The sequence below is a fragment of the Vicugna pacos genome, chromosome 10 (assembly GCF_048564905.1).
Source record: "Vicugna pacos chromosome 10, VicPac4, whole genome shotgun sequence".
In the NCBI taxonomy this organism is placed as follows: Eukaryota; Metazoa; Chordata; class Mammalia; order Artiodactyla; family Camelidae; genus Vicugna; species Vicugna pacos.
This window is the reverse complement of record NC_132996.1, coordinates 70,476,391-70,484,295: the sequence shown is the minus strand read 5'-3', so window position 1 is coordinate 70,484,295 and position 7,905 is coordinate 70,476,391.

Here is a 7,905-nt window from a genome sequence, read left to right as displayed (position 1 = left end):
CCTCAATGCCAGGGAATTGGTGTTCGATGAATGAACAGTGGCCCCTGTGTGCTATCTGGGATACAACGCAGGGGTGACACCTCCTCACAAGATCCCGGAGCTGTTTCAGGGTGTTCAAATCATAAGCAATATGTATCTCTCCTGTTTGCTTTTCTGCAAGGAACGACTATTCTTTTCATGGTGAGAACAAAAAATAGAACCTGTTATAGAGATCATTTGATAACAGTGGGTGGGGGTGGATGTAACAGTGAGGGCTTGTGGCCTGGATGGCGTGGGCTGTTTATCTGGGTCCCCACTGGGCCAGCCTCACAAGCAGTTTCAGGGCTCCCAGAGCGCAGCTTCTGAAGCCACTAAAAAATCCTTTCAGGAAACAAGCAGCTGTATCAGTCAGGGTTTAGCGTGAGAACAGAAACTGATCTAGGACTTTTGAGTAGAGGACATTTAGTGTAAGGAACTGACTACCCAGGTAATGAAAGGGAGAGCTAATTGGGAAGGTGAGGGACCCTGGGGAGGGTCAAAGGCAGGAAGTGGTGTCACCAGTCCCCAGAGGGTTAGGGTAATCCAGGGAAAGCTAGACCACAGTAGGCTTGCTCTGTGGGCGCTGGGACCCTGGAGGAGCCAAGCCATTGCCCCCATCCTCACCCCAGATACACCGGGCTTCTCTCCTCCCACCACCCCCACCACCCCTATCACCCCCGCCCCAGCACCTCCCATTGGCCGAATCTAATCAGGGAGTCTGTTGCTTAAGTATTGTGTCTCCAGGAGCACCTTGCCAGTCACATCCAAACCCCACATCTGGACTGATCCAGGGATGTTTTTCTTGCTAATGGACAGAGTTACTGAGCATCAGCAGATTTAAGTGCCCTGGGGCTGAAAGCACCTGCTTCAGAAATTCATCCTGTGTCACTGTGTCAAACACTAACAAGATCAAAATTACTCTTTACCCAACTTGGTACATTCCGATTTGCTTTCTTCATACCAGTGTTTTTTAAAATTAACTGATTTTTCGGTTATTTAGATGAAAATATTTCCTTTTCACTTTTAATAGGATTAGAACAGTGTCATTAACCACTGGGTGTCATGCTGTCAGGTTTTGAAACAAGCTAACAGGACCTCCCCTTCCCAAATGTTCTGAAACGAATCCATTTTAATAAAGCAATTCAAAATGAAAAGTTACCGTCACAGGACTCCATGTGTAACAAGACTACAAGGAATTTAAATAATTCTAAAGCCCTAAACTGTAGAGCAGCCTCTCTTTTAGGCTCAGACTGAGACGACACAGAGAGCAGGCAACGCTGTGGAAAGGCGGCATCTAAGAAGCAGCTGCTGTGCTGTGCGGAGGCCGAGGGGACAAGCCTTGCCCCTTCCCCTCCTGAGCACACAGTCCGCCCAGCGGAACGTTACCCTTTCTTGAACCACATACACCCACTCTGGGTAAATCCCGGGCCACCCAGAAACCTTGAAATGCTGGATAGTGGGTTCTTGGCCGTGGCTTCAGGAGGCTGCATCTTGGAGCTTCCTGGCCCCTTCAGAGGTCACCCCATCTTCCTTTATTCCTTTTCTGGGACTTTTGTAGACATACCCTCTTTCCAATGTGGTGACAACTAAAAATCCCACCCCCCCGGTCCTGTCTCTAAGAGCCACTGGGCCTGGGGCACTGCCCCTCTCTTTCTGTGGGTGATAAAAGAAGTTTTCACATATTGAGGTCTGGGCAAGTTATTCTGGCTTATACACGAGTTAACTTGAATTTGATGCTAAGTAGAAGAGCCTGTTTGTGGCCTATCAAACTTGCCTTGTACATAGGCTTTAATTACTAAAGAAAAGGGCACACTGACCAGAAGTAAAGATGTCCCTATTAAAAACAAAGATTAACGCCCCTCTTCCCGGGACGTCAATGCTAGTCCTCTTTTGATGATAAGACTCCCTTCCCAGGTGCCAAGGCCACAGTGGCTGGCTGTGTTCGTGCTGATCTTTGTGTGTTTTTTTAAACCTGGAAGGAATGTATCCCTGACTTGTTGGATGTTCTTTGTCCTGACAAGACATAAAACTGTGCCGAAGACCATGCTTCTCCGGAGCAGCTCCTCAGAGTTCTCGGAGAGGATATATTGCAGCCTATAGTTCTCAGTTTGGCTCAAATAAAACTCTTTTCTATTCCTGTTCTAGATTGTTTATTGACTATTTTCATTGACAGGTGCCACACTCCCCTCTCTCGCCCATCAAGGTCTGCTCTGGCCTCCAAGATGCTTCTCTTCCTCCCAGCCACCTGCCAGGTCCCCTTCATCCTGTTTTCAGTCTGCAGAAGACTTTTTCACTTACTCCTATTTTGCAAGTGAGGAAATATTGGGATGAGTGAAGACAAGGTGAGGGTGCTTCCCACACTAATGGGGACCCCACTTCTTGGCCAGAGAGCCCTTCGCCGACCTGCCCTCCTCGGCTTGTCCTGGGTTCTCTGTCCAAGAAGTAGGAGGAGGCGAGGCTGCCAACCTGGTGCACTTGGTTGAGTTCTTTCCTTAACTGTCTCAAGTGGAGAAGGGGGCAGACGGGGAGGTCATTCACAGACCGGAGATGTGTCGACCAAAATAATCAATAAACAATCAATAATAAAAATAGAAGAGTTTTATTTAAGCCAACCTGAGGATGAGCCCGGAAGCCCACTTCCCAGATAACTCTGAGGATCTGCTCCGGAGAACCAAAGTTTTCAGCACAGTTTAATATCTTGGCTGAACAAAGAACATCCAACAAGTCAGGGATATATTCCTCGAGGGTTCAAAAAAACATAAATCAACCGCTATATATAAAAATAGATAAAAAAACAAATTTCTTCTGTGTAGTACTATATTCAATGTCTTGTAACAACCTTTAATGAAAAAGAATATGAAAACGAATATATGTATATATACGCATGACTGGGACATTGTGCTGCACACCAGAAATTGACACATTGTAACTGACTATACTTCAGTTGAAAAAAAAAAGAACAGATCAGCGCAGAAATGGCCAGTCACTGTGGCCTTGGCACCTGGAAAGGGAGTCTTATCATCAAAGGAGGACCAGCATTGACGTCTCGGGAAGAGGGGCATTAATCTTTATTTTTAATAGGGACATCTTTACTTCTGGCCAGTGTGCCCTTTTCTTGAATAAGTAAAGCAGGTGTACAATGTATGTTGGATAGACCATAAACAGGCTATTTTACTTAGCATAAAATTTCAAGTTAACTCATGTATAAGTCAGAATGACTTCTGTATATCTCAATATGTGAAAATTAATTTTATCAAATGTAGTCTCCACCCAGGCCCAAGGGTCCCCTTTCCCACACAGTTTTAGGAGGGTGTCCTCCTGGGGGTCAAGGTCTCTCTCTTGGCGTCCTCCTCACTCTCCTGCAGAGCCTCTGGACCCCTGCCTCCTACCCCCACTCCACTGAGCCACGCCACCCACCGCAGGCAGCTATCTCCCCCCACCCCCCCTGCCCCCACCACGTCTCCTTCCTGCCCGCTGAATTCTACAGGACTACATTTTCTGGGGGCACAAAGTCCACTGCCCCTTCTGAGCCCTATGGACCTCCTCGTCCCTCCCCACCCTGTGCCACGGCCACGCCCTGGACTCTGTCATCTCCCAGGATAATGAGCCCCGCGTCCACTCTCTGACCACGGCCACCCAATGCCCTATGCGTCTCTGCTCTCCTGCCTCCTCCTTGCCTCTGGACCTTGGGCCCTGCCCTCTTTCCTGCTCCTTCCATCTCTCCCACAGCCAGGCCCTGCCTGCACGACCCAACTTGTTTGCTTTACCCATATCTGCCCCCAGGCATGGTTGGGAGAAAGTTCCACTGCTTCAAAGCCAGAAGCCTTTGTAAATTCCTCTCTGCTTTCCCAGCAACCCTCCTGGGGTGGATGTTCATTCATTCACTCATCCATCCATCTGTCTATCCACTCACATTGATTGAGCACCTGCTAAGTGCCTGGCACAATCCTCTGCATGAAATGAGGGGTATTCGAGGAAGAGTCACCCTGAGAGGACAGACCATTAAGCCACAGACAACCAGAAGGGACACAGTTGGGGTTGGGGGGTGTACCCTTCATCAGGGGTGGCTTTTTATCTGAGAGCTGAGAGTGGGAAGGACACCTTCTGGGAGGAGCAAGGGGAAGGACACTCCAATCAGAAGGAACAGCTTTTGGAGAATGGGGGCAGGGAGGGGAACCGGGTATTTTTTAATTGAGATATAATTGACATTTAACACCGTGTAAGTTAAAGGTGTACAACACATTGACTGGGTATATTTATATTGCAATATGATTGCCATTGTAGGTTAGCTAATACCTCTCCTGTGTTATAGAATTATCATTTCTTGTAGTGGTGGAACAACTGAGAGCTCGCCTCTCAGTAGGGATAATGTTTATAACACAATTTTGTTGTCTGTAGTCCCTGTACTATGTGTTAGGTCCCCACGATTTATTTATCTACTAGCTGCAAGTATGTTCCCTTGAACATCTCTCCCATTCTCCAGCCCCCAGCCCTTGCTGATCACCATCCCACTCTCTGTTTTTTTTTTAGTTTTTTTAAGACTCCACATATAAGAGATATCGTACTGTATTTGTCTTTATCTGTCTAACTTATCTCATTTAGCATAATGTCCTCAGTTTCATCCATGTTGTCACAAATGGCAGGATTTCCTTTTTTCTCATGGCCTGATAGTGTTCTGTTGTATGTATCTACTACATCTTTACCCACGCTTATCCATCGCTGGACAATTGGGCTGTTTCCGTATCTTAGCTATTGTGAATAACACTGCAATAACATGGGAGTGCAGATATCTCTTCAATATTCTGTTTTTATTTCCTTTGGACATATCCCCAAAAGTGGGACTCTTGGGTCATATGGTGGTTCTATTTTTAGTTTTTTTGAGGAGTTTTTTCCACAGTGGCTGGACCCGTTTACATTCCCACCAACAGTGCACAAGGGTTCCCTTTCCTCCACATTCTCGCCAACTAATTATCTCTCATCTCCTTAATGATAGCCATCCTTACAGATGTGAGGTGACGTCTTACCTCACTGTGGTTTTGATTTGCATCTCCCTGGTGACTAGTGATGCTGAGCACTTTTTCATGCACCTGTTGGACATTTGGATGTCTTCTTTGGAAAAACAATGTTCATTTAGTTCCTTTGCCCACTTTTAAACCAGATTTTTGTTGTTGTTACTTAATTGTATGAGTTTATAAATTTTCAATGTTAACCCCTTATCAGATACATGGTTTATAAATATTCTCTCCCATTCCATAGGTTGCCTTTTGATTTTAATTCTTTTGTGGTGTGGAAACTTGCAAGTTTGATGTAGTCCCACGCATCAATTTTTTTTTGTTTTGTTGTTTGTGCTTTTTTTTAAAACATTTTTTATTGATATATAATCATTTTACAATGTTGTGTCAAATTCCAGTGTTCAGCACAATTTTTCAGTCATTCATGGACATATACACACTCATTGTCACGTTTTTTTTTCTGTGAGTTATCATAACATTTTGTGTATATTTCCCTGTGCTATACAGTGTTATCTTGTTTATCTTATTCAACAATTTTAAAATCCCAGTCTGTCTCTTCCCTTCCTCCACCACCCTGGTAACCGCAAGTCTATTCTCTGTCTGTGAGTGTATTTCTGTCCTGTATTTATGCTTTGTTTTTGTTTGTTTGTTTGTTTTTGTTTTTGTTTTTTAGATTCCACATATGAGCGATCTCATATGGTATTTTTCTTTCTCTTTCTGGCTTACTTCACTTAGAATGACATTCTCCAGGAGCATCCATGTTGCTGCAAATGGCATTATGTTGTCAGTTTTTATGGGTGAGTAGTATTCCATTGTATAAATATACCACTTCTTCTTTATCCAGTCACCTGTTGATGGACATTTAGGCTGTTTCCATGTTTTGGCTGTTGTAAATAGTGCTGCTATGAACATTGGGGTGCAGGTGTCGTCCTGAAGTTGATTTCCTTCTGGATACAAGCCCAGGAGTGGGATTCCTGGGTCATACGGTAAGTCTATTCCTAGTCTTTTGAGGAATCTCCACACTGTTTTCCATAGTGGCTGCACCAATCTGCATTCCCACCAGCAGTGTAGGAGGGTTCCCCTTTCTCCACAGCCTCTCCAGCATTTGTCATTTGTGGATTTTTGAATGACGGCCATTCTGACTGGTGTGAGGTGATACCTCATTGTAGTTTTGATTTGCATTTCTCTGATAATTAGTGATATTGAACATTTTTTCATGTGCTTTTTGATCATTTGTATGTCTTCCTTGGAGAATTGCTTGTTCAGGTCTTCTGCCCATTTTTGGATTGGGTTGTTTATTTTTTTCTTATTGAGTCGTATGAGCTGCTTATATATTCTGGAGATCAAGCCTTTGTCGGTTTCACTTGCAAAAATTTTCTCCCATTCCGTAGGTTTTCTTCTTGTTTTAATTCTTGTTTCCTTTGCTGTGCAGAAGCTTGTAAGTTTCATTAGGTCCCATTTGTTTATTCTTGCTTTTATTTCTTCTACGAGAAAATTTTTGAAATGTATGTCAGATAATGTTTTGCCTATGTTTTCCTCTAGGAGGTTTATTGTATCTTGTCTTACGTTTAAGTCTTTAATCCATTTTGAGTTGATTTTTGTATATGGTGTAAGGGAGTGTTCTAGCTTCATTGTTTTACATGCTGCTGTCCAGTTTTCCCAACACCATTTGCTGAAGAGACTGTCTTTATTCCATTGTATATTCTTGCCTCCTTTGTCAAAGATGAGTTGACCAAAAGTTTGTGGTTCATTTCTGGGCTCTCTATTCTGTTCCATTGGTCTATATGTCTGTTTTGGTACCAATACCATGCTGTCTTGATGACTGTAGCTCTATAGTATTGTCTGAAGTCTGGGAGAGTTATTCCTCCAGCCTCTTTCTTTCTCTTCAGTAATGCTTTGGCAATTCTAGGTCTTTGTTGTTTGTGCTTTTGATGTCACATCCAGGAATTAATTGCCAAGACCCATGTTAAGGAACTTCGATGTTTTCTTCTTAGAGTTTTGAGTTATTAGGTCTTAGGTTTAAGTCTTCCATTCATTTTGAGTTAATTTTTGTGAGTAGTGTAAGACAGAGGTTCAATTTCATTTTCAGCATGTGGTTATCCAGTTTTCCCAACACCATTTGTTGAAGAGACTGTACTAGGAACTGGATATTTTAAAAAGCTTCCCAGATATTTCTAATCAGGGCGGCACCCAGAGCTGTGGTGTATCAGCTCCAGCAAGGCGGCAACTCCATGGGCTCTCACTGCAGCCCCGGACCCAGTGCCCAGTGGGGCAAGGGTAGTGGCTCTGGACCCTGCTGCAGGGTGGTGATGGGGTTCAGCAGCCTCTACAATCTTGGCTTCCCAGTGGTCATGCCAGAGTTCCCACTTACAGATGCCAAAAGGAAGCTCAGGGAACGTGAGAAACGGACACTAGCTGCCAAGTTCAGTTGTGGGAGCCCTTTGTGCGGCTGCTAGTGGGAGCTCTTTGCTGACCTGCAAACAGGCCAAGTGGGGCCTGGAGGTGGGGTAGAGATGACAGTGGTGATGCTTAGGGGAGCTTATTATGGCCCTGGCATGTTCCTAAGGCTTTGAGTTAACTCAGTAATCCCAAAATAGCCCTTGGAACTAATACTGAATATCCCTGTTAGGTGAGGAAACTGAAGCACAGAGAAGTGGAGTCAATCCCCGAAGTCACATCAGGAAGTGGCGGAGCAGGGATTCGAACTCGCACTTGGCAACCCTAAGGCCAAATCTGAACCGACTGCCGATGGACACATGGGCACTTACACACACACACGAACACGCACACGCGCGCGCACACACACACACACACACACACACACACACACGCACGCACACACGCTGGGCACGCCCCCAGCCACGCTGGGCCTGCC